This window comes from Giraffa tippelskirchi, chromosome 13, assembly GCF_054371585.1.
Source record: "Giraffa tippelskirchi isolate mGirTip1 chromosome 13, T2T-mGirTip1v1.2.pri, whole genome shotgun sequence".
NCBI classification, from domain to species: Eukaryota; Metazoa; Chordata; class Mammalia; order Artiodactyla; family Giraffidae; genus Giraffa; species Giraffa tippelskirchi.
In genome coordinates, this window is record NC_137287.1 from 112,007,974 (window position 1) to 112,033,884 (window position 25,911).

General features: G+C 44.0%; 1 non-coding gene across 1 annotated transcript; it reads right to left on the bottom strand.

Moving 5' to 3' along the window:
* Positions 1-5,919: 5,919 nt before the first annotated feature.
* Positions 5,920-5,992, bottom strand: TRNAG-CCC (transfer RNA glycine (anticodon CCC)). Its single transcript has one exon. It is a non-coding gene; the product is annotated as a tRNA-Gly (tRNA).
* Positions 5,993-25,911: the final 19,919 nt, after the last annotated feature.

The window sequence follows — 25,911 nt, forward strand, 5'->3', positions numbered from 1 at the left end:
ATCTTGCCGCATTCTCAGCACCTCTAGCTGAACCTCGTATCTTATCTGAGAGGCAGCTGGGACTGTGTTGGCATGCACACGTGTCCAGGTGGAATTGTTCCTTCCAGAGAAGACTGAAAATAGGCATTTAGTCTCCATAGTTTCCTGTTTCTCATCCTTCTTGGAGAAAAGGGAGGAAGGCAAGGAGATAGGAGCCAGACCTTTCCAGGAAGCTAGAGGCAGGAGGCCCTCAGATGCCGTGTTAGCCAAAAGAAATAAATATGCATCCATTACAATAACATCATCTACAACAACAATATTTAATACTCACTGGCACAGAGTTCTAAGCACTTTACATGATCACTTATTAAAATCATGAATGTAAAATTAAAATGTTAATAGTGTAATATGAAGTTATATATAAGTCCCCCTCCCACTCCAGGCTCACAGTTTCCCTCCTTAAGAAGCAAATATTGTTTCTTGGGTGTCAGTTCGGAATGTTTAAAATTCATGAACCACTATATATGGGCATGTCCTTTAGATAAGAACAAACGATTGCATTTCATGTATTTTGTATGGCTCCTTGATTTTTACATGTAACACTATATCTCAGCAGTTTTTTTCATTTTAGACCAAGGAGATCTATTTTATTTATTTTTAAAGCTTCACGGTATTCCATTTTGTGGATGTGTCATAACTTATTAACCATTTTCCTTTGAAGAGGTATTTAGGTTGTTCACAGTCCTTTCTTCTTACAGAAAACAAGGCAGTGAAAAACTTCCTATGTATTCCTGTGCATACAGGTATGAGTTTATCTGTAGAATAATTTCCTAAAAATAAAGTTGAAGTGAAAGTTGAGTCACTTCAGTCGTGTCCGACTCTTTGCGACCCCATGGACTGTAGCCTGCCAGGCTCCTCCGTCCATAGGATTTTCCAGGCAAGAATACTGGAGTGGGTTGCCATTTCCTTTTCCAAAATAAAAATAAAGTTGCTAGGTCTTATCTCTTTAGTCCTCACAGCAATCCTGTGAAGCAGGCACTGTTATAATTTCCAGTATATAGGGAAACAGAAATACAGGGAGGCTAAAATTTGCACAATTACTGGTGGAAATAGAATTAAAATGAACTCTGCTGAGCACTGTGGAGACTGCAAAGCATATCAAAACCTGAATCTTCTAGGACTTTAGACTTATTGATATTAGAAAGGGTTCCAGTTTCTTTGCTCAAGATCCTATGAGAATCTGCATCTACAGCTATACTAATCACAATAGGCTAGGTTATGCTGCTGTAACAAATCAGTCCTCAAATCTGAGTGACAGGACAAAAGGCTGGAGGATGGCAGATGGGAGGATTCCAAGAGCTTAGGTTCTTGTCACGACTGTTGAGTTGTCTCTCCCTCAATCTACTTGTGAAATTCTTAAGTACAACGAATGTTCTTTTCTTTAAAAAAAGTACTTATTTATTTGGCTGTGTTGGGTCTTAGCTGCCGTACGTGAGATCTTCGTTGTACCATGCTGTATCTTTTGCTGCAGTGCTTTGGCTCTCTAGTGTGGCCCAAGGGCTCCAGAGCACAGGCGCTCAGTAGTTGCAATGTGGGCTTAAGTTGCTCCACGGCGTGTGAGATCTTAGTTCCCAAATTAGGGATTGAATCCATGTCCCCTGCATTGCAAGGTGGATTCTTAACCACTGGGGAAGTTCCAACAACAAATGTTCTTATGGTTTAAGCTGTTGTTAGTTGAGATTTCTATTACTGCAGCTGCAAACATTCCCAGCTGGTGCAGTGCTGTGCCCTGTACTGGATGCTGGGGTGTGACACTGAGTCGGATACATCTTCTGCCCTCTGTGAGCTCACAGTCAGGTGGAGGAACTCCTTTTTGGAGTCGAATCTGGGCTTGAACGAAATGCAGTTGATAATAATGAGCCGAGAGCAGGTGGTGGTAAGGAAGGGTCAGATGCCTGGCCCCTGGGACACCCAAAGTCTCACATGTCCCCTGTCCCCTCATTCTTAGTCCCATCAGACTCTCTGGAGGTAAGACATGATTGCCAGGAACTAGGTAACTCTCTCTCTCTCATTATAGGTAGATGTTCACTTTTCTGAGAAGCATTCGGATCACACTGGGGCTACAAATTAACACATTATTTTAGGCCATTTCTGAGGCATCATTTCATCCTCCCCTTAGCTATTTACTGCATGCAAATTTTCCACTCCATGCAAATCGCTCACTTTATGCAAATCATCTACCGTATGTTCCTAAGCCCCAGCACCTGCGCTGTGCAGAATCGGATGACTCAGGCCTTGGAGCATTAAAGCGCAAACACTTAACTCAAGACATAGCTGAGCGGTGGGTGATGGGAAAGCAACCCCTGCAAGCAGGCCCACTTCCCTTACAGCATGCCAAATCCCACTGCCTCCCCTACCCACTCTGCCCTCGCTACCTGCAAGCCCCTTCCAGGTGGTAATGACTATTTGGAATAAATATTTTGATGTGAGTGGAATGATTAAGCCCCGGCTGGCTTTGCACAGAACCTTAAGGCAATTAGGTTTCCCAATCAGTGCAGACGAGTGCATCGCTGAGCCTGGCTGGGCTCAGCTGGGTGTGCTCAGGAGCCTGCTTCTTTCAGGTAGGCATCCTGGGGGAGGGTGTTCAGGGGGCAGCTTAACCTTGGACGCATGTGGCAATTACCTGGGGAGCTTTAAAAAATTACTTATGCCTGGATCCTACCCTCAGGAACGCTGATTTAATTGATCTGCTGTTGCTGCTGCTGCTAAGTCGCTTCAGTCATGTCCGACTCTGTGTTAATTGATCTAAGTTGTTATTATATCTTTACAAGTTTTTAAAAAAACTTTATCTGACTGTGCCAGGTCTTAGTGGTGGCACTTGAACTCTTAGCTGTGGCATGTGGGGTCTAGTTCCCCAACCAGGGATTGAACCTGGGCCACCTGCTTTGGGAGTGGGGAATCTTAGTCACTGGACCACCAGGGAAGTGCCTGTTATTGTATCTTAAGTTTGAGTATCCATGGCCACACAACTGAACCATGAGTCAAGCATACGTTGTCGAGCAGGACACAGGAAAACCTCTCCCAGGACCCTGACCATTTTGTTCCTGTGCATGCTCACGCCTACCAGTGGCCTCAGCATAGAGCATGGCAACTGTGGCCCTTCTGTGCACACGGTGTAGGAACCCCCCTCAGAAACTCTCTTGTGCAGCCTATGATTTAATCATTCCAGCTCTCATGGAAGGTAGCACTGGTCTCATTTCACTGATGAAATTCTGGCTCAGAAAAGTAGCTTCCTCAAAGTCTCCCAGCTAGAGAGAAGCAGAGTTTCCCCTAGAAACCGAGACTGCTTCCTCCAAGTGCATGACTAGCCACTCAGTCCTAGGACACACTTGTTTCTTTCTAGGATTTAAACCCTGTCATACTCACCCCACTCTTGGTCCCAAATCGAGGACCCTGAACTTTAAAATTCTGCCTCTCAAGTGAATTCCCTGACCCTCTGTAGACAGGCAATCTGGCTTCCCCTTCCCATCCCAGGGACTATTCAGGATATCTGACATCACCTCCTGGGGGCTTCCTTGGTAGCTCCGCTGGTAAAGAATCTGCCTGCAGTGCGGGAGACCCCAGTTTGTTTCCTGGGCCAGGAAGATGCCCTTGAGGAGGGCATTGCAACCCACTCCAGCATTCTTGCCTGGAGAATCCCCGTGGACAGAGGAACCTGGTGGGCTGCAGTCCATGGGGTCGCATAGAGTCGGACACAACTCTATGAGCGTGTCCGAGTTGCTCTATGAGCAACTCAGCACAGCACAGCATCACCTGAGGGGCCCAGCCAGGTAGACAGGAAGATCTTTCACATTAGCTCCGTGAACTAGGCCTGAAGACAGGGGAGCCTCATGCCAGAGGAAGGTCCTTGGCACCAAGTGGTTCTATTGCTGGATGGGAGCGCTGAGTGGAGGAAATTAGTAAAGAACACCGTGGAGGAGGATGTGTTTGGAATCCAACACACCAGAAAGTTCCAATCCAGGCTCTGCTCTTTGGAGAGACTGGAGAAGTCTCTTTTCCTCTCTGAGCTTCAGATTGCTAATTTATCAAATGAGGATTATAGCCGCATGTTGTTTTAGGGGTTTCGAGGAGGCTGACCTAAGTCAATGGATATAATACCACTGGAACAGTGCCTGGCGCGTAGTAGGGATTCATCTGAGGGTAATTCCTTTCTTGTCCCCTTTCCCTCTTCTCTTGATTTTCTTTGACAAATGACATAGATTGTGATTTTTAGAAAGCTAAAGCTTGTGACTAAATAGCAAACAGGACACAAAGGACATAATCACAGAGAAGCTGAAATGGGGACATTATTGATTTAATTCTTTAATGTTAAAAACATTAAGCTTCTGAAAGAGTCTTTCAATCAAACATATTATGTGGTTCCAAAAGCCCCAGCAGGGCGAGCACGGCGCTCGCTGTTTCATGTCACATTGCAAACCTGCACCTGCCGGGTTGTTCCCAGGACAATAGTGAATGCAGAGCCACAGCTGGGCATCGCCACACCCGCTGCAGGCCCCGTGATTCTTTCCTCTTTGCCTTCCTTGGAGCGTGGCATCTGAACTCTTGAGGACCATTCTGATGCCTCCACATCCAACAAAAGGCTTCTGTACTGGCTGACCTAAAAACAGCCGGACCAAGGAATGAATGAAGGTAGGAAGGCGTGCTTCCCAGGTCTTGGAGCCCAAGGGGAGTTTCCTCACTTTCCAGCATGACTAGGGTCCCATAGCCTTGGTGCATGGAACTGGCTGGGTTTGCTGAGGGGTCCTGTGTCCTGTGTAGGGTAGAGTGGGCTGCTCCCCTTGGCCAGCCTGTGTGCTGGGGCTGTGTAAATAGCTGCTCTCAATTCACATCGCCTCCAGGTTCCTCCAGGCTGCAACCCTTTGCCTGAACCTCTGGTCCTCGGTTTTAGGTGCTCTCAGGCCCCTACATTCACATTTTGACTCCACACCTAGTTCCCACCCTTAACTATAGCCAGTCTCCTGGAGCTTGGCTTGATCTCACCCAGCTTTTCTTCAGGACATGACTTCTAGCCTCTGTGCTGGCTACATACCCCACTTCCACCTGGGGTTCCCCATCCCCCACCTCCTCCCCAGACCAGAGGATTCAGGAGTCAGATCTTCTGTAGTTGGTCAGATATTGTGGAGTTGGGTCCTGATTCCAGCACTTACTGTTTGCGTGCACTGAGGTATGTTTGTCTCCTTGAATTTCAGGGAAAGAACTGAGTCTCAGAAGGCAACAGCCATCACTCATGGTCACACACTGGATACTTTTTTTTTTTTGCATGTCAGAAATGCATTTTTTACTTGAAAGCAAGTTAAGTTTTTCAGCAAATGAGTTTAGTATATAAATTCAATTTTGTTTTTATGCAGAATATAAAGATTTCCCTCGTTGATCTTCCACACAAAGGGCATTACAAGCCTGAAGGGAGAGTCTTTTGCACACATTGTGTGTATCTTACGTGTAGGGTGTGAAGTGAAAGTTGCTCAGTCCTGTCCGACTCTTTTCCACCCCGTGGACTATAGCCCACCAGGCTCCTCTGCCCATGGGATTTCCCAGGCAAGAATAGTGGAGCCATTTCCTTCACCAAACGTGTAGGGTTTGGAAACCAATGTGTAGTGCTTCTACACATAAATTAGGTCAAGTGACACCATATATTAAAAAAGGGATAAGAGAAATGTTCTGTTAATCAGATTTAAGAAGCAAACATGACACAAAAACTGCAGCTAAGACCTAGTGAGTAACTTTAGTTAGGGCGCTGCAAGTTATAGTGGAATAACAGGCTTGTGAAACTAGTGTGCCCCACACATTGTATTCCATTAAAAAAATATTTAGCTACTTATTAGGCTGTGCCAGATCTTAGTTGCAGCATTCAAACTCTTAGTCGGGGCATGTGGGATCTAGTTCCCTGACCAGGGATCGAACCTGGGCCTCCTGCATTGGGAGTGCAGAGTCTTGGCCACTGGACCACCTGGGAAGTCCCCCACATATGGGATTCTGTGAGACCCAGACTCCCAGACCCCCGACCTTAAAGCCAACACATTCCCTAAATAAGAATGTTTCTTTCCATCTTAAATTCCAGTGGCCCTCTTCTCCCCTCCTCCCTCCCCTTCCTCCTTTTTTTTCAGATGTGGATGAGCCATTTCCAGGGCTACTCTCAGCAAATGAAGTTTCCAGCTCTATGATCTCGGGCAAGCCAGTTACTCTGAGTTTCAGTTTCATCTTCTATTAAATGAGGAGGACAGTGGTATTCAGTGTGGTAGGATCTACCCACCGCAAGGTCTTGTCCGGGCACCTGACTGATCTGTTATGTGGGTCATTGAGGCCAAGGATCCTGCCTTACTCTCCAGGTCCTGTTACTCTTTCCCATCAGCTGGCTGTCTGGTAGTTGACTTGTCTCACCAACACTTACTTGTATCTGCTCGAGTGGATGGAGGTCTTTTGGGATCCTGCTTCTTCCCAAATGGCCCTCATCTGAGGAGAGCAGCTCATTAAATGACATTCTCCAGGGGCCTGGGAAACATACGTCCCACTCTGCCTTAGCTTGTGAGGCTGACCCTGTCCCCTTCAGAGCTAAGATTTTCCTCGTAGAGCTGGCTGCCACTTTCGCTAATTATTTCTTTCTTTTGTTCTTTTTCTTTCTTTTCTTCCTTCCTTCCTTTTGCTGTGCTGGGTCTTAGTTTCGGCACACGCCATCTTCATTGCCACATGTGGGATGTTCTTAGTTGCAGCATTCCGGATCTTTAGTTGAGGCATCTGAACTCTTAGTTGAGTTTTGTGGAATCTAGTTCCCTGACCAGGGGTTGAACCGGGGCCCCCTGCATTGGGAAAGCAGAGTCTTAACCACTGGACCACCAGGGCAGTCCCCACTTTGGCTGCTTTGAGGCTTTGGCACTATTGAATGACTGGGTGTCATCCTTTGGATACATGGTGTGGGTGTATAGTTAGGAATCGCTACAACCCCCTCCCCCTCTCCCCTCCCCCTCTCTCCCATGAGAGCAGCAGCCCCAGGGGATTCGGGAGGCTGGAGCTGCAGTACTATTGTAAATCAAGCTCACTCTGGAGCCCATCTTGATTTTGGACACAAGCAGGAAGCAAGGTCTTAGTTCCCAGACTGGGAGTCCTAACCACTGGACCACAGGAGCCAGTGGTGCACACACACACCTTAGCCAAGATGGACCTCAAAGTGAAGGCTTCTGGGAGGAGCAAGACTCATTATGGGCTGGAATTATCCTTTGACTTTTAGCTCCAAGGGCCTTTCTGCACATGCGTAGCGTCTCCCTCATCTTTTACTCAGTGTTTTTTCCTTCTCTTTGTCCTTGCTATGATTATTCCCTTGAGGTGTTAACAAGAGACAAAGACTGGCTGTTTACCCTGATTTTGTTGTTACTTCCAAATATAAATGCAAATGGGGGGCTGGTTGTAAATTCCTCAACTGTAGCCCACCTATCTCTTAAGAAATGCAAAAAGAAGACGGGTTGATTGTAAATGTCTAACCAGGAGCCCGTCTATCTCCTACCTCAGTCTTACCTTCCTTTTACACAGGATTATATTATATCTTTCCTTATCAAATAGTCCAAGCTGAGTTAGTTTTTCTGTTACCTGCAGCTGAAAGCATTCTAAATGATAAAATGTGAAGGTATTTCTGGTTAAAGATGGTGGGGATCGAACCCACACCTCCTGCATTGGAAGATGAAATTGTAACCACTGGACCACCAGGGAAGTCCCATGGTAGTCTTTTCTTGAGAAATTGGATGGTCTCAGAGAGGTGGTCTCCGGCCTTTGGCATCTGGGGTGGGTGGATAGAGCTCACAATTCTTTTAAGGGAGAGATGGAGAGATTGTTGGGATTAATGGCTCTGGACAAAGACAGGGACAGAGGCCACTGCACTTTCCAGGAAACATGTCCTGGGAGAGGACGGAGCTTGGCTGGAGGCAAGACAAAGCCTCCAACCTAGACTCTGGGTGTCTGCTGGGCTGAGGAATTATTTTGGGTAAGACTCAGAATGGTGTCAGTTTAAAAAATTCTGACTCTTCCCCTGGAAATACACCTAAGTTCTTTGGCATGCAAGACTAAGCAGAAAGAGCCCTTGCCTTCTTTTGGAGGAGGGAAAACAGTTGCTGACATGGCTGGAGAGCTAGAGTGATATCCCCGTGGCTTTGAAGGTGGCTGTGGGAAAGCTGCAATTGCTGACTATGGCCACCAGATGGCAGAGTGGAGAGCAACGCTATTTACAGCCTCCGTTCTGTTCAGTTCAGTCCCTCCGTCCTGTCCGACTCTTTGCGACCTCATGGACTGCAGCACGCCAGGCCTCCCTGTCCATCACCAACTCCTGGAGCTTGCTCAGACTCATGTCCCTCGAGTCGCTGATGCCATCCAACCATCTCATCTTCTGTCGTCCCCTTCTCCTCCTGCCTCCAATCTTTCCCAGCATCAGGGTCTTTTCCAATGAGTCAGTTCTTCACATCAGGTGGCCAAAGTATTGGAGTTTCAGCTTCAGATCATAGAAAAAACAAGAGAATTCCAGAAAAACATCTACTTCTGCTTTATTGATTACACCAAAGCCTTGGAGTGTGTAGGTCACAACAAACTGTGGAAAATTCTTCAAGAGATGGGAATACCAGACCGACCACCTGACCTGCCTCCTGAGAAATCTGTATGCAGGTCAAGAAGCAACAGTTAGAACCGGATATGTAACAACAGACTGGTTCCAAATTGGGAAAGGAGTACGTCAAGGCTGTATATTGTCACCCTGCTTATTTAACTTACATGCAGAGTATATCATGCGAAATGTAGGGCTGGATGAAGCACACGGTGGAATCAAGATTGCTGGGAGAAATATCAATAACCTCAGATACGCAGATGACACCACCCTTATGGCAGAAGGTGAAGAGGAACTGAAGAGCCTCTTGATGAAAGTGAAAGAGGAGAGTGAAAAAGCTGGCTTAAAACTCAACATTCAAAAAACTAAGATCATGGCTTTTGGTCCCATTACTTCATGGCAAATAGATGGGGAAACAATGGAAACGGTGAGAAACTTTATTTTCTTGGGTTCCAAAATCACTGCAGATGGTGACTGCAGCCATGAAATTGAAAGATGCTTGCTCCTTAGAAGAAAAGCTATGACCAATGTACACAATATATTAAAAAGCAGAGACATTACTTTGTTGACAAAGGTCCATCTAGTGAAAGCTACGGTTTTTACAGTAGTCATGTATGGATGTGAGAGTTGAACTATAAAGAAAGCTGAGAGTGGAAGAATTATACTTTTGAACTGTGGTGTTGGAGAAGACTCATGAGAGTCCCTTGGACTGCAAGGAGATCCAACCAGTCAATCCTAAAGGAAATCAGTCCTGAATATTCATTGGAAGTTACAGCCTAGGCAGAACTTGACCTGTGGCGGGAAACAGAAGGCGCTTGGGCTTCCAAGGTTGCTCCAGTGAGGCCCCAGCTGGCCTAGCTTGGCAGTGTGGGCTGCTTGAAGGGAGAGGAGCACTCAGTTGTTCTTATGCCCCTATCAGTCCACGGGCTGAATGCTTGGAGACCAGCATCCTTGGGGTTTTCATGACTCCTGGCTTCCCTCTGCCCACTTCCACTACCAATGGGCTCAGTCTGTTCGCTGGGAACACCGTCAGATGAAAAAGGACGAGCAAGTCATCTTTTGTATGTGTGTCCACATTGCTTGGGAATTAAGATGTATACCCTGTACTGGCATCTACACTACGGCCAGGCTCTTCCCTCCTCAGCCCTTCACCCCAGCTCTTCCCTGGCCGGGGTCCCCAGCAGCTTCCTCCCTGATCACTCAGAGAGGAGTTTGGCAGCTCTCCGAAGACCAGAGCAACTGGACCATTTGCTTTTGTAATTTCATCAAATAAAAGGGCAGGGACTACATTGCAAAAAAGTTCACTCCCTGCTTCATTCTCAGAATAATGTGTCTGGAAATGAATTAGAAGCTGATTTGACATGGATTTTAAATAAAAAGGTCAAAGGCATTGCAACTCAAAACATTCCTCCCTGTTCAGTCAGGCCTGACAGCCTGTGACAAGAGCCTCCCAATGAGGGAGGTGAATAGACACTAGTACTCGTGGGCCAGGCAGGTGGCAGGTGATATCAGCTACTTTCTCTCTGTGAAGTGGGCGTTGTTATGATGAGCAATTCCTAGCTTACAGATGAGGAAAGTGAGGCCGGGAGAATGTATGTTATCTATAGCTGCGTAACGAATTCCCCCAGAACTTAGAGGCTTAAAATAACAACCATTTATTATCCCATGTGGTTTCTGAGCCCTGGAATCTGGGGGTGGTGGCTTAGTTGCATAGTTCCAATTTAGGGTTTTTCATGAGGTTGCTATCAGGATGTCCGCCTAGGCTGTGATCATCTGAACAGGTAACTGTGGCTGGGTAAACTGCTTTCAGGATGGCGTTCTCACATGGCTGTTGGCAGGAGGCCTCAGTTTTTCACTGTGCAATACTGATGAGGCCTCCTCCACAGGGGACCTGAGGGTCAGTTAGTTTCCACTAGGGCTGTGACCCAAGGGAGAATAAGGGGAAGCCACATGCCTTTTTATGAACTAGCCTCAGAAATCGTATACCATCATGGGTGCGTGCTCAGTTGCTTCAGTCATGTCTGACTCTTTGTGACCCCTTGGACCGTAGCCCGCCAGGCTCCTCTGTCCATGGGATGCTCCAGGCAAGAATACTGGAGTGGGTTGCGATGCCCTCCTCTGGGATCTTCCCAACCGGGGACTGAACGCGTATCTGCCTGCATCTCTTGCATTGCAGGCCGATTCTTTACCCACTGAGCCACCTGGGAAGCCCCATAAACCATCACTTCTGCCTTCTATTGGGCACACAGACCCGCCCTGACACAGTGAGGGAGGGGAACACACGTGTACTCAGAGGACAGGGATCACTGGGGCTTTTCCCGGAGACGGGCCACCACAGAGGCTGTAACTTGGCCATCAAGCGGAGAGATGGGACTTCACTCAGGAGCCCACGGCTCCCTCGCAGTATGGGCAGAGGCCGTGGAGTGACATTCAGATAGGCTACACATTCAGTCATTCATCTTTTGCCCATTCTGTCGAAAAACTGGAAAAATACTGATCATTATTATTTGTCAGTGTATGGGAAAAACTGTCACTTCCATTCACTGTAAGTGGAAATATGATCAAAGTTTAAACTTTTCTTACATCTTGAATCAACTATCCTCATTCTGAGACTCTATTATTTATATATACAATACATAATGATATATAATATATAGTATTTGTATATAATTATCTATATTCTATATATATTCACACGCACTGAAACACATACAAGACATGCACAAGGGTTTGTAGCAGTATCATTTATAATAGGGAAAAATTGGAGACAAATCTGAGGTTCGTTAAGTACGTGTTTAATTATTATAATGGAGTCATGAAATAGACAAACATATAAGCCAGGATATATTGTTGAATGGCTGTAGTGTGTCATAAGACCATATATGTAGTGTGTATATATGTGTATATATATATATATATGTGTGTGTATATATGTATATATATATATTAGAATTCCATTTATGTATTGTACATAAAACATATAGATATCTGTATTTGTTTTATATATTATATCATCTTTGTTTTTTTAGATTTGTATTTTATATTGGAGTATAGTTGATTTACAATGTTGTAAATATGCATATATTATATACATACATGTATATATATATTTTTTTTCAGATTAGTTTCCATTATTACAAGATGTTGAAAATAGTTCCCTGTGCTATACAGTAAATCCTTGCTGCTTATCTATTTTATGTAGCAGTTTTCATCTGTTAATCCCATACTCCTAATTTATTTCTTCCTCCCCACTTTCCCCTTTGGTAAACATAAGTTTATTTTCTATGTCTGGGAGTCTGTCTCTGTTTTGTGTATAGATTCATTTGTATTGTTTTTTAGATTCCACATATAAGTGATATCATATTTGTCTTTCTTTGACTTACTTCACTTAGTATGATCATCTCTAGGTTCCTCCATGTTGCTGCACATGGCAATATTTCATTTTTTCATGGTGGAGTAATATTCCATTTTACAGATATATCACATTTTCTTTATCCATTCATCTGTGAATGGACACTTGGGTTGATTCCGTGTCTTGGCTATTGTAAATAATGCTGCTGTGAACATTGGGGTACGTGTATCTTTTTGAATTAGAGTTTTCATCTTTTTGGGATATGTTCCCAGAAGTGGGATTGCTGGGTTGTATGGTAACTCTATGTTTAGTTTTTAAAGGAATCTGCATATTGTTCTTCATATCGGCTATACCAATTTACGTTCCCACTAACGGTGTAGGAGGGTTTCCTTTCTCCACACTCTCTCTAGCATTTATTATTTATTGACTTTTCAGTGGGGACCATTCTGACTGGCGTGAGGTGATTCCTCATTGTAGTTTTGATTTGCATTTCTCTAATAATTAGCAGTGTTGAGCAATCAATACAATATTATTAACGACGCTATAGACCTTATTCAAATTTCATCAGTTTTTCCACTAATGTCCTTTTTTGTGTGCAGGATCCGATCCAGGACTCTACAGTGCATCTAGTTGTAGTGTTTTCTGAATTTTCTCTAATCTATGAGAGCTTCTCGGGGGTTTTTTTTTGGGGGGGGGAGGAGTCCTCATAACCTTGATTGCTTTTGAACAGTACTGGCCAATTCTTCTGTAAATGACTCTCAGTTTGGGTTTGTCTGGTGTTTTCTCGTGATTCAGTTGAGTTTATGCATTTTTGGCAAGATATCAAAGAGGTCACAGAGGTCAGGGGCTTCCCAAGTGGGAAGAACTAGTAAAGAACCTGCCTTCCAATGCAGGAGATATAAGAGATGCAGGTTTGATTTCTGGGTTGGGAAGATACCTTGGAGTAGGGCATGGAAACTCACTCTAGTATTCTTGCCTGGAGAATGCCATGGACCGAGGAGCCTGGTGGGCTACAGTCCACAGGGTCCCAGAATTGGACACGACTGAAGTGACTTAGTATGCATACCCGAAGGTCATATGTGACCTTCTCAGGACATCATATCACAGATGTTGAAACGTCTTTCAAACCAGTGTCTTTGCTAGGTTTCTTCACCATGAAGTTACTATTTTCCTGTTTGTATTTAATAAATATCTTAGGGGAGATACTTTGAATTTATGCAAATATCTTCTTTCTCTTTGTACTTTCAGCAGTATTTAACTTGTGACAATTATTACCTTGGAGTTTGCCTGCTGGTGATTTTCTATTTCCATCATTCCTTCTACATTTATTAAATGATATTCTTCTGCAAGGGAATGCTGTATCTTTCCCCTAGTTTATTCAATGATTTATTTATATCAGTATGGAAAACATGTTTTAAAAATCTGCTTTTTATGACACTCATACAAATTAAAAATCTTGAATTCTGAGGGTTTATTCTTTCCAGAAAAAAAAGAACTGTAATATTTGGTGAAACAATTCCCTATCATGCAGGGCAAGAGAAGCAGGGACTTTCAGGGGAGAGAGCCTAGCCTTGGGGACCAGAACAGAGTGAGGGCCTCCTTGCAGCATAGAGATTCTTCATTTCATTTTTCAAATGATGAAATGCCTTGGAGAACTTAATTTTTGAAATCATGCTGAAGCCAAAGCGTTAGAACCCACATCTGTCTAAGACTCACATGCATTCCACTATCAGTCAGATAATGGAAGGAGCTAAGTTTGAAGGTCCCTGAAGTTATATACCTATGAGGTCCCCAACTATACTGAGCCATAACCCCATTTTCCCTTCCTTGGGAGACTCACGCTGGAGACTCATGGCTCAGGGGCAGTCGCAGCTGCTGTTCTACAGACTCGCCTTGTCTAGCCTTGGAGATAAGGTTTCCTTTTATAGAGTCTTTCAGCTCTTCCCCAGCTGAGCAGGACTCTATCTGACTGCAGTTCTCATCTGCACATAATTTAATTCTTCAGCACAAAGAAATGACAAATCAATTGTGCGTGTGCATGTATGTGTGCATGTGTGTGTTTCTGATGGTGGTGGGGTTGTGAGAGGGAACCAGACGAAACACCCTCCAAATTGGTGACCAATTCAAATCCCATTGTTCTTAAGACTTCCCTGGTGATCCAGTGGTCAAGACTGCCTGGTTAAGACTGGCTGCTTCCAATGCAGGGGACCTGGGTTCGATACATGTGCCACACACTGTGGCTAACTCAAACAAACAAAAAAGTAGCCCCCCCAAACAAAAACAAAGAACAAATCCCATTGTTCCCAGCTGTCATCTCCCTCAGGCTTGTAGATGAAATGCACTGAAAGTTCTTGTCCTCTCTGAGTTTCCTGGAAGACAATTTGGACTTTTAGGTTTGGTTAAGCAACGCAGGGGAAGCCTTATATAAGTCCTTGGACTACATCACACTTGCTGGCCCATCACACTGGTTCAGGCACCATGTCCTCCTTCATAGCACTTTCTCTGGGGCATTATTATTTCAGGAATCTTTTAATTTATGCCTGACATCCTAACTGGACTATATGCAGCATGGCAGACAATTACCATGTTTCCTTTTAGGACGGAGAAAGGAGTGCCTCCATAGGGAGGGAATGAAGACTTGAGAAGTGTAGTCTTCCTGTAGTTTGCCCCTGGGTATTGCATCCCAGTTAGCTCAGCAAAGGCAGATTTACTGTGGAAAGCTCTGAGCTTTCTGAAAACACAAAGGTCATTGGATCCACACTGAATTTGGAGATGGATTTTGTCTTTTGATCTTTATAAGGGGTGAGCAGTGGACTAGATTGTTAAATAGCAGGACAGAGGGCCTTATTAAGATATCGGAAGTTGTGAATTCTCAGTGTATGCGGTACACACCCAAATGGATGAAGGAGCTGAAACAACCCTGTGATGTTCTCCGAAGAACCACCAGATGGCGCTGCTGCCGCTTTCCAGCCCAGGCAAGTCGCGGCTGCTGTAATGACTGTTGAAAGAACTTTCAGTTCAGTTCAGTCACTCAGTCGGGTCCGACTCTTTGCGACCTCATGAATCGCAGCACGCCAGGCCTCCCTGTCCATCACCAACTCCCGGCGTTTACCCAAACTCATGTCCATCGAGTCGGTGATGCCATCCAGCCATCTCATCCTCTGTCGTCCCCTTCTCCTCCTGCCCCCAATCCTTCCCAGCATCAGGGTCTTTTCCAATGAGTCAACTCTTCGCATGAGGTGGCCAAAGTATTGGAGTTTCAGCTTCAACATCAGTCCTTCCAATGAGCACCCAGGGCTGATCTCCTTTAGGATGGACTGGTTGGATCTCCTTGCAGTCCAAGGGACTCTCAAGAGTCTTCTCCAACACCACAGTTCAAAAGCATCAATTCTTCGGCGCTCAGCTTTCTTCACCGTCCAACTCTCACATCCATACATGACTACTGGAAACACCATAGCCTTGACTAGATGGACCTTTGTTGGTAAAGTAATGTCTCTGCTTTTTAATATGCTATCTAGGTTGGCCATAACTTTCCTTCCAAGGAGAAGCGTCTTTAAATTTCATGGCTGCAGTCACCATCTGCGGTGATTTTAGAGCCCAAGAAAATCAAGTCTGACACTGTTTCCATTGTTTCCCCATCTATTTGCCATGAAGTAATGGGACTGGATGCCATGATCTTAGTTTTCTGAACATTGAGCTTCAAGCCAACTTTTTCACTCTCCTCTTTCACTTTCATCAAGAGGCTCTTTAGTTCTTTTTCACTTTCTGCCATAAGGGTGGTGTCATCTGCATATCTGAGGTTATTGATATTTCTCCTGGCAATCTTGATTCCAGCCTGTGCTTCTTCCAGCCCAGCGTTTCTCATGATGTACTCTTCATATATGTTAAATAAGCAGGCTGACAATAATACACCCCTGACGTGCTCCTTTTCCTATTTGGAACCAGTCTGTTGTTCCATGTCCAGTTCTAACTGTTGCTTCCTGACCTGCATACAGGTTTCTCAAGAGGCAGGTCGGGTGGTCTGGTATTCCCATCTCTTGAAGAATTTTCCACAGTTTATTGTGATCCACACAGTCAAAAGCTTTGCCATAGTCAACAAAGCAGAAGTAGATGTTTTTCTGGGACTCTCTTGCTTTTTTGATGATCCAGCGGATGTTGGCAATTTGATCTCTGGTTCCTCTGCCTTTTCTAAAACCAGCTTGAACATCTGGAAGTTCACGGTTCATGTATTGCTGAAGCCTGGCTTGGAGAATTTTGAGCGAAGTTGAAAGAACTTTACAACCTAGAAATGATTGCATAACAAAAACCCTGGTTGTCTGGCTGTAGAAGGAGAATCAACGGTGGGCCAGGTTAGTATGAGGGGTCCTGGCGTAGAACCAAGCCATGACTGACCTCCGAGAGTAGCTCAGGGGTGATCAGGGGTGGAGGGGCCCTAGCAGTATTTCGCCAACAGGACCACTCCCAGGGCAGCCAGAAACGTCAATTTTAGAATTAAGCAGAATTGGGAACCAGAGAGGTGGCTGGTTGTCAAAGGGTGAGAGTAAGTGACTAGTTAAAAAGTGACACTAGAGGGGATTCCCTGGTGGTTCAGTGGTTACGAATCCACCTGCCAGTGCAGGAGACATGGGTTCAATCCCTGGTCCTGGAAGATCCCACATGCGGTGGAGCACCAAAGCACATGTGCTACAACTACTGAGCCTGTGCTCTAGAACCTGGAAAGTGCAACTACTGAGCCCTTGCACTGCAATCATTGAAGCCTGCGTGTCCTAGAGCCTGTGCTCCAAAACAAGGGAAGCCACCGCAGTGGGAAGCTAGAGAGCAGCCCCTGCTTGCTGGAACTAGAGAAAAGCCCGCGGAGCAGTGAAGACCCAGCACAGCAAAAAATAAACAAACAAATGAAATTTTTTTAAAAAGTGACGCTAAGGAACTTTGTCAAATGTTTTATTAGTTCAACACGGCATCTGTTTCCCTTTGAGATGTTGTTGGAAGGGTTAGTCATGCCAACCCCAAAGTCCTTCTTAAACCACTTGCAAGGGATTAACAATGCAGTCTCCTTGTTTTGGAAGGACTGATGCTAAGCTGATCTCGGATACTTTGGCCACCTGATGTGAAGAGCTGACTCACTGGAAAAGACCCTGGTGTTGGGAAAGATTGAGGGCAGGAGGAGAAGGGGGTGACAGAGGATGAGATGGGTTGGATGACATCATTGACTCAATGAACATGAGTTTGCGCAAACTCTGAGAGATAGTGAAGGACAGGGAAGCCTGGTGTGCTGCAGTCCCTGGGGTCACAATGAGTCGGACACAATGTAGCGACTGAACAACAACAACCCCTTGTTTTGCAGGCCTAGTGAGAGGGCCGTAGCCTCAGCAGAGAGAGGTCCCCCTGCAACCTCAGACCTGAGCTCTCATCTGCAGCCAAGCGAGGCCCCTGGGAGGGACAGTGGGGTCAGCATCACTGAGAGATGATGCCAGGGGTGACCCCCGAGGAGAGCATGAGAGTGGCCAGCACTCCTGCCAGGGGAAGACAGGCATCCAGGGGCCACTTGTTGCTGGAAGAAAGAGAATGAATAACCACCAAGAGAGGAGACGGGGCTTGCTCTTACCCCAGAAGCACTGCCTGCTAGTCAGGCCCTCCCCCACCAGGCAGCCCTCCACCCCTGCGTGGGCTGCAGAGCTGCTGGGGTCGTGTTTCTGCAGAACCACAGCTCTGCCCTTGCCTATGCAGAGTGTCATACACTGTCGGAAGAGGACAGGGAAGTCAGCGTGAGTCCCTCGGATTCCCACTGAGGAGGCTAATTAACCTCTGAAAGCCTCACAGTTTCTCATCTTTAAAGACTCTTCTTTTAAAAAAAAATAACAATTTTCTGGCAAGTTTGCTCCCAGGATTAAATGAGCTAAACAGGTACGATAGGTCTGGCATAGTGTCTAGATCATGGTGCGTGCCTGGATTCCAGAGACACCGAGCTCACGGCTCCCCAGACTTGTTTCCTAAACCTCGCTTGGCCTTTCTTCCGAGCCACAAGGTCACACTTGTCATCACCTGCTGAGTTGTGTTAACCTCTCTGCCTGCCCTGCACAGCACTGCAAATTTGGTCACCAAACAGCCAGATATTCACGAAGGTGTCAATACTAGCAATCAGTAGTCAGAGTTCACATTTGTGAGGGCCTTTTACAGTGTTTCCACAACTGTGACATTGATTTAAATGGCATTAAATCTTTTCTGAAACAAAGGTGAGGTGTAGGTTAACTTTATTAAAAAAAAAATTTATTTATTTAGCTGTGTCGGGTCTCAGTTGTGGCATGAGGAATCTTTCATTGTGGCTCACGGGCTCTCAGGCTACAGCACTCAGGCTTAGTTCCCCTTCTGCATGTAGGAGCTTATTTCACCGACCAGGGATCGAACCCAGGTCCCCTGCATTGCAAGGCGGATTCTTAACCACTGGACCTCCAGGGACGTCCCACTGGTTAACTTTAAAGCAAACCCAATCTATATAATCTGGACACTAACCTGATTTGATTTTTTTATCCTCATTTTATAGATAAATCATTTACCCAACCATAAAACTGGATGTGATCTTGTACTTCCCCTCTCTCTGTTTCTTTCACTGAGAACCAGGTTCTTTACTTCTACTGCTGTTGCTGGGTCAGTCCTCCTTACTTCTCATTTGGAACATGGCTCATGTCTCTGTTCTTTCTGCCTCAAATTTCCCTCCCTCCACCCTAATGCTGTAGCAATTGCTCTTAGAGTAAAAAAATAATCAAACTACCCCTCTGTTTAGAAAGATGCAAATTAGTCCCAACCTCCTCCCTGGGGAGAGTCCACATTTGTTAGTGAAGCCCAGGACTCTCCGCGATCTAGCATCCGCCTTCCTTTACCCGTATTCTCTCTCATCACACCTTGCTTTGCACCCCACGAGTATTCCTTCTTCCAAGCCAGTGTAGACTTCTCTCAGTCTGATAGTATACTCTTGTCCAACCCTTTGTGACTCCATGGACTGTAGCCCATCAGGCTACTCTGTCCATGGGATTTTCCAGGCAAGAGTACTGGAGTGGGTTGCCATTTCCTTCTCCATATTGTATACTGGTTTATCTATTTCATTATTAATATTTTGGGGAGAAATTTGAGCTCTGGGAGCTTTTTAAAAAAAATAGCTCAGTGTTTTCTGTTTTCAAGTGAATTCATTCCTGTTGTCCCCTCTTGTGAGGATTTCTCTGCTCTCCATTCCAGGTGGGCTCGGTCTCCCTTGGCAACAGTGAGCAGGGGGGACCACATCCCAGCAGAAGTCTCCCATGCTTGTTTTGATCTTAGAATTTGCCTCTCCAGTGCATGGTTACTTCTGTGCAGCCACATCGACTGGTAGAACGGTCAAAGCAGCATGCTTGTGAATTGTTACCTGCTCCGACTGCCAAGAGTCAATAGGGAGAAGTCAGTCCGTGGTGCCCCCAGCGTTTTGAAACACACCACTTTGGTTTCACGCATTTATGAAACTGGAATCTGCCTACTTTTTCCTTTGTTCAGGTCTCCATTTGTAGCTCTCTTGAGGGGGTCTTTTTTTTTTTTTAATAAATTCATTTATTTTAGTTGGGGGCTAATTACTTTATAATATTGTAGTGTTTTTTGCCGTACATTGACATGAATCAGCCATGGGTTTACATGTGTTCCCCATCCTGAGCCCCCCTCCCACCTCCCTCCCCATCCCATCCCTCTGGGCCATCCCACCGCCCCAGCCCTGAGCATTTGTCTCATGCATTGAACCTGCTGGGCATACACACCGAGGAAACCAGAATTGAAAGAGACACGTGTACCCCAATGTTCATCGCAGCACTGTTTACAATAGCCAGGACATGGAAGCAACCTAGATGTCCATCAGCAGACGAATGGGTATGGAAGCTGTGGTACATATACACAATGGAATATTACTCAGCCATTAAAAAGAATACATTTGAATCAATTCTATTGAGATGGATGAAACTGGAGCCCATTATACAGAGTAAAGTAAGCCAGAAAGAAAAACACCAATACAGTATACTAATGCATATATATGGAATTTGAAAGAGGGGGTCTTCTTATTGCCACTTAATCTGACACCATTTTAGGCTGTCACTTGTTTCTTTTATCGTGTTATTTTAAAATGGGTTTTGTGGTCCTAGACAACATTGTTTGTGGTTCTAGGCAACCTTGCTTGGTATCTGTGAAATTATAATGAGAAAGCTATGTATCTTGTAGTAGCAATACCTGTATAATTGTGCAAAGATGTATGAGTAAGAATGTTTATTGCAGCAGAATTTTAACATCCAAAAATTGGAAGCAACCAAAACATCAGTCAACAGCAGACCTATTAAATACATATTATTTCATCCATACATCATCACTGAGAGAAGCTTGTATGTGCTAATATGGAAAATTGCCATTTATATTGTTAAGTAAAAATAATTTTATGTCAAGTGTGATTCCATTTCAGTTAAAGAGAGATTATTATTATATACATGTATTTTCTTACTAGTAGTCTAGAACAAATTTGAAGGAATACTCAGATTGTAACATTAGTTAGGGGAGTGGGTGTTGTGGTAGGTGATGAAATTATACAAAGCAGAGTACTTTCTCATCTAAGCCATACTTTTTTATTTGTAAAAATATTACTTTTATAATCAGGAAAAAAGTTTTAAATGTTTCTTATGGGAAGCAACCAAAGCTACCATCAGTGGACAAGTCATTGCATTGCTAGAATTACTAAACAGAAAGAATGAAAATAAACTTTGAGATAAATAAATATTTATAAAACTAAGTTTCATGGTGGTTTAAAAATAACTGGACTTAAGTAAGAAAGTAATTAAAAAAGCACAATCAGATGTACAAGGATAAATAAAAGAACATACGTTAGTTTTAACACCAATTGAAGCCAACAACATACAGTGGGGAAGAAATTTAGCATCTATCTGGTTATGCTTCTTTGCAAAAGTATGGTTTGCAAAACACTTGAAAGGAGTAATTTGAATTGGTAGAGGATACAGTCACATGTAATTTCAGTTTTGATTTCTGTTTGAAACAACTTTTTCAAGAGGCAGTTCATTTCTCAGAGAGTTGGGTTTCTTTCTTAATTTTGTTTTTTGTTTGTGTCAACTTTTGTGCTATGTTTTTATCATTCAGTTTTATGTCTTATATTTGAAAAACATGCTATGTACTCTTTCCATCTTGGTGAATTTACTAAGGTTTTCTTTAGAGTTAACTTTTCTAAGTACTCCATGGGACCTTAAAAAGAATATGCCTTTTTTGAGGGTGTTGAGTTTGAAATTTATCTACTGGTTCTATCGTATCAGTTTGATTGAGTATAGAGCGGCTTATCCTTAGTGCCTTTGATCTGTCAGTGGATAAGAACTGAGTCTTCTTTTTTTAAGTTCTTATATTTACAACAGTTTTTGTATTATATATTTTGATGACATGCTATTGGGTACTTAATATTTCAAGATGTCTGTATTTTCATTATGGAATAAAACGTTCACTATAAGTGGCTCCATTCTTCCAGTTTAATATCTTTTTACTTGGAATCAAAATTTGATCCTATTATCAAGAACACTGATTTTTAAAAAATACAATAGCTTCGGGACTTCCCTGGCAGTCCAGTGGTTAAGACTTCACCTTCTAATACAGGGGATATAGGTTTGATCCCTGGTCAGGGAGATAAGAGCCCATATGCCTCCTGGCCAAAAAATCAAAACATAAAACAGAAGCAATATTGTCACAGGTTCAATAAAGTCATTATATATATTTATATGAGCAGCTTTATAGAGATGTAATTCACATACTCTACTGTCCACCCATTTAAAAAATACAACTTGATGAGTTTTAGTATATTCAGAGAATTGTGTAACCATCACCACAATCAATTTTAGAATATATTTCTCATCTCATAAAGAAATCCTACACTGCAATTAGCAGTCACTCTCCATTTTCCCCAGTCCTCTAAAGCTCATGCAATCACTAATCTACTTTCTGTCTCTATTGATTTGCTTATTCTGGGTATTTCATGTAAATGGCATGATATAAGATGTGGTCTTTTGTGATTGGCTTTTTTGCTTAGGATGTTTTTAAGGTTCATCTATGTTGTTGCCATGAGGAAACAATACTTCATTTCATTTTGTTGTTGAACAATATCCATTGCATGCATAGATCACATTTTATTTATGGACATTTGGGTTGTTTCCACTTTTTGGCTATGATAAATAATCCTGCTATGAGCATTCATGTACAAGTTTTTGTATGGACATATGTTTTCATTTCTTTTGGAAATATACTCATGAATGGCATTTCTAGGTCATATGCTAACTCATTTTTCTTTAGGTGATGATGTTCATTTTTTTTGCTTACTTTTTTTGGTAAAGTTCTCTGTCTCTATGAGTAACGGTAACCTTTTGTCTGTAACATATGTTGAAAATATTTTTCCCAGTTTATTTATTGGTCAGACAGAAGGTTTATATTTTTATGTAGTACAATCTGTCAGTCTTTCCTGTTTGGTTTCTATTCTTGACTTCATGTTTAAAAAATTGCCCTCGTCATTCTGGAACTATAAAACTATTTACCTAAATGTCCTTATGGTATTCTCCTGCACATCCTTTTTATGTTTACATTTTGATGTGTCTGGATTCTATTTTGGTGTTTGCAGTGAGATAGGCATCCAGTTTATTTTTTCCCCTGGAGGACTAGTCAGTTGGGAGAGATCTAGCAGGGCTGTTTTCCTTCATCTTTCCCTGCATCTTGGTCATATGATAGATAGTAGCAGCTTCAGCCCATTTCTGGGTCCTCCTTCTTACATCCTGCTACCCGAGGACCCACGCCATACATACATTGATGTGCACCAGAAGACCACACCACCCTAGCTCTCTGCTTGGGTGCATGCATGTGTGTGTGCTAAGTCGCTTCAGTCGTGTCCAACTCTGTGTGACACTATGGACTGTAGCCTCCTGGGCTCCTCTGTCTGTAGGATTCTCCAAGGCAAAAATACTGGAGTGGGTTACCGTGCCCTCTTCCAGGGGATCTTCCCAACCCAGGAATCAAACCCATGTCTCCTGCACTGCAGGCAGACTCTTTACCGCTGAGCCACCGAGGAAGCCCCTTCATAGCATATTACAGGCATATGACAGGGTAATTCCAAGGCAGTAACGGGCTCTCCCCAGGTCGGGGAGTGACAGGTATCATGCAGTAGAGGCCAGTGTGGGACTCGAGGTGCTTGTTGTAGATGAGTGGGGTCTGGTGTCCTCTTGCCAGTGGGTATTATGATTGTGTAAAGTGTGATATGTACTTTATACAATCGAAGATGCCATAAAGAGGGGTGATGTGAGTTGGAGGCTGGAAAGAACTGTGGGGTGTGGTTTTGTACAAATGAAAAGTTAGTAAGTAGGGACATGATAAAAGAAAGAATAAATCTAATGGCAGGTAGAAAGTCATGGCTCCAGGAAATAGCCGAGGTGGACAAGTGATATTGAAATGATGAGTCTCAACGAGCCCATGTGGATGGAGGCAGGTACGGACCAGCCTGGGTCAAGGGGGCTGACTTAGAAAGCTCTTCTTTCCTTCCTTTTCCAAGAAGATGATTCAATCTGGGACTAGAGCAGGGCTTCTTTCTTTTATTTGTTTGCTTGCTTTTAATTATTATTTATTTGGCTGCATTGGGTCTTAGTTGAAGCATGCGGGGTCTTTAGCTGCAGCTTGTGGAATCTTTAGTTATGGTATGTGGGATCTAGAGTCCCTGACTAAGGATGGAACCCAGGCCCCCTGCATTGGGAGTCTTGAGTCTCAGCCACTGGGCCACCAGGGAAGCCCCAGAGCAGGGATTCTTAATGTGGGGTCCATTGAAGGGTCTTAGAATTCTGGGAGTCTGTGCACTTAGATGGGAAAAATTATATTTCTGTTTTCATGAACATCTAATTGAAATTTACTACTTCCTTCAATTATTAAATGTAGGCAACAAACTATATTAGTATTAGCAGTACCCGTGACTTTGTTACTGATGAAAATCAGATATTTTTTATTTTATTTCACATTGTAGTTATTGCAGAGATCTCAAACATCATTTGTGTTCATCACTACTTTGAAGTTATGAAAGTTATTGGATCCTCTGATAAATCTTCTGTTTAAAGCATTAGTATATCCCCACATCACATTTTAAAAGCATATTGATAAAAACATTTGAAAATATTCTGAGAAGCAATTCATAGATTTCAACAGATTCCCAAAGCAATCCCTGGACAATAAAGGTCAAGAAACTCTGGGTTGTGGGAATTCCCTGGTGACCCAGTGGTTGGGAATCCACCTGCCAGGGCAAGGGACACAAGTTCGATCCCTGATCTGGGAACTAAGATCCCACATGTTACAGGGCAGCTGATCCATGAGCCGCAGCTACTGAGCCCATACACTCTGGAGCCTGTGCTCCGCAACAGAAGAAGCCACTGCAGTGAGAAGGCTGCATGCTGCAACTAGAGAGTAGCCCTCACTTGGCACAACTAAAGAAAGCCCTCTCGCAGTAATGAAGACCCTGCGCGGCAAAAAACAAACAAACAAACAAACAAAAAAACTACAAAGAACAACAAAACCTCTGGGTTAGATGGTGTGGAAGGTGGCAGATATCTGGAGAAACTCTAAACCCTCTGAGCCTAGAGGGACGAGGCTTTTTTTTTTTTTTAATTTATTTTTTATTGAAGGATAATTGCTTTACAGAATTTTGTTGTCTCCTGTCAAACCTCAACATGAATCAGCCATAGGGATACATATATCCCCTCCCTCTTGAACCTCCGTCCCATCTCCTGCCCCATCCTGCCCCTCTCGATTGATACAGAGCCCCTGTTTGAGTCTTGGTCAAAGAGAAAAGTCAGAAGATGCTCTGGGATGTGCTAGGACCTGTGTCTGACCTCTGATCACCCATTGCTGCTGCAGTCTGTTCCTGGGCGGCCCTCAGGTTTGCCCTGCTCCCAGGGTGGAAGATGGAGCCGGAAGGACCTGGGTGCATGTAGGTCTGAGAGGATGAACTGGGGTAGTGATGCTGGCTGCCTCATTGGTCCCAGATTGATAATTGAGTAGGCACATCTGAGATTAAGAGCCAAGTTTTGCCCCAGACTGACTGTGTCACCTTGGACTAGCTTCTGAGCCTCAGTTTCCTCATCTATGAATCACCGTTTATTCAGTAATATTGATCATGCTTCAAGCACCGAGTAAGAGGATGATACTCCTACAGTCATTGAGTGGATTGAGATGATATGTCTGAAAGTACTTGAAAATCTCTTTGAAGATTAAAAAAAAGGAGTATCCATCTCTTTTTGCTTTTAGTCAAATTGCCTTTTAAAGAGAAGCAACTCAAGTCTTCCCAGAAAGGGTCCAGGCTTGGCGATTAGCAGTTCTACCAGGTGAACCCTTCCAATCATCCTGACAATGCAGTGTAAAGTGTCAGGACCTGATTCCAGTTGTTCCTACCCAGACTGCTGGATTCAATTAGAGCTGTCAGCCTGGCTAACAGTAGATGCATGGTTATTTATGTGCTGAAGTATCCTGATAATTAAACCCATTCAAAGTCACGATGATTGGTTACTTAAGAGGACCAAATAATCATAAGTGAGGACTGTAATTTGAATGTACGTCACACTGTTTGGTTTAGAAGTACAGCGGAGTTTGTGGCAAGCAAGGCAAAGAAAAAATGCTCCTGTGAAAGAGGCAAAGCAGGAATGTTAGAGCAAGCAGAGCAAACCCTGCTATGATTCAGAAGGCATCCTAGGCTTAAAGATGCCTCATTCTCTGGGTAGAACAAAGAAGCTACCCTGACTCCTCAGTGCCAGCAGAGTTCCACCTACATCAGATGCCTTCTGGAGACAAGATACTAGGCCATCACTGAAGATGATGACCGTTGCTGGACCACACCTCTCCCATGGTCTACCTTCCAGCCTTGGCCACTAGC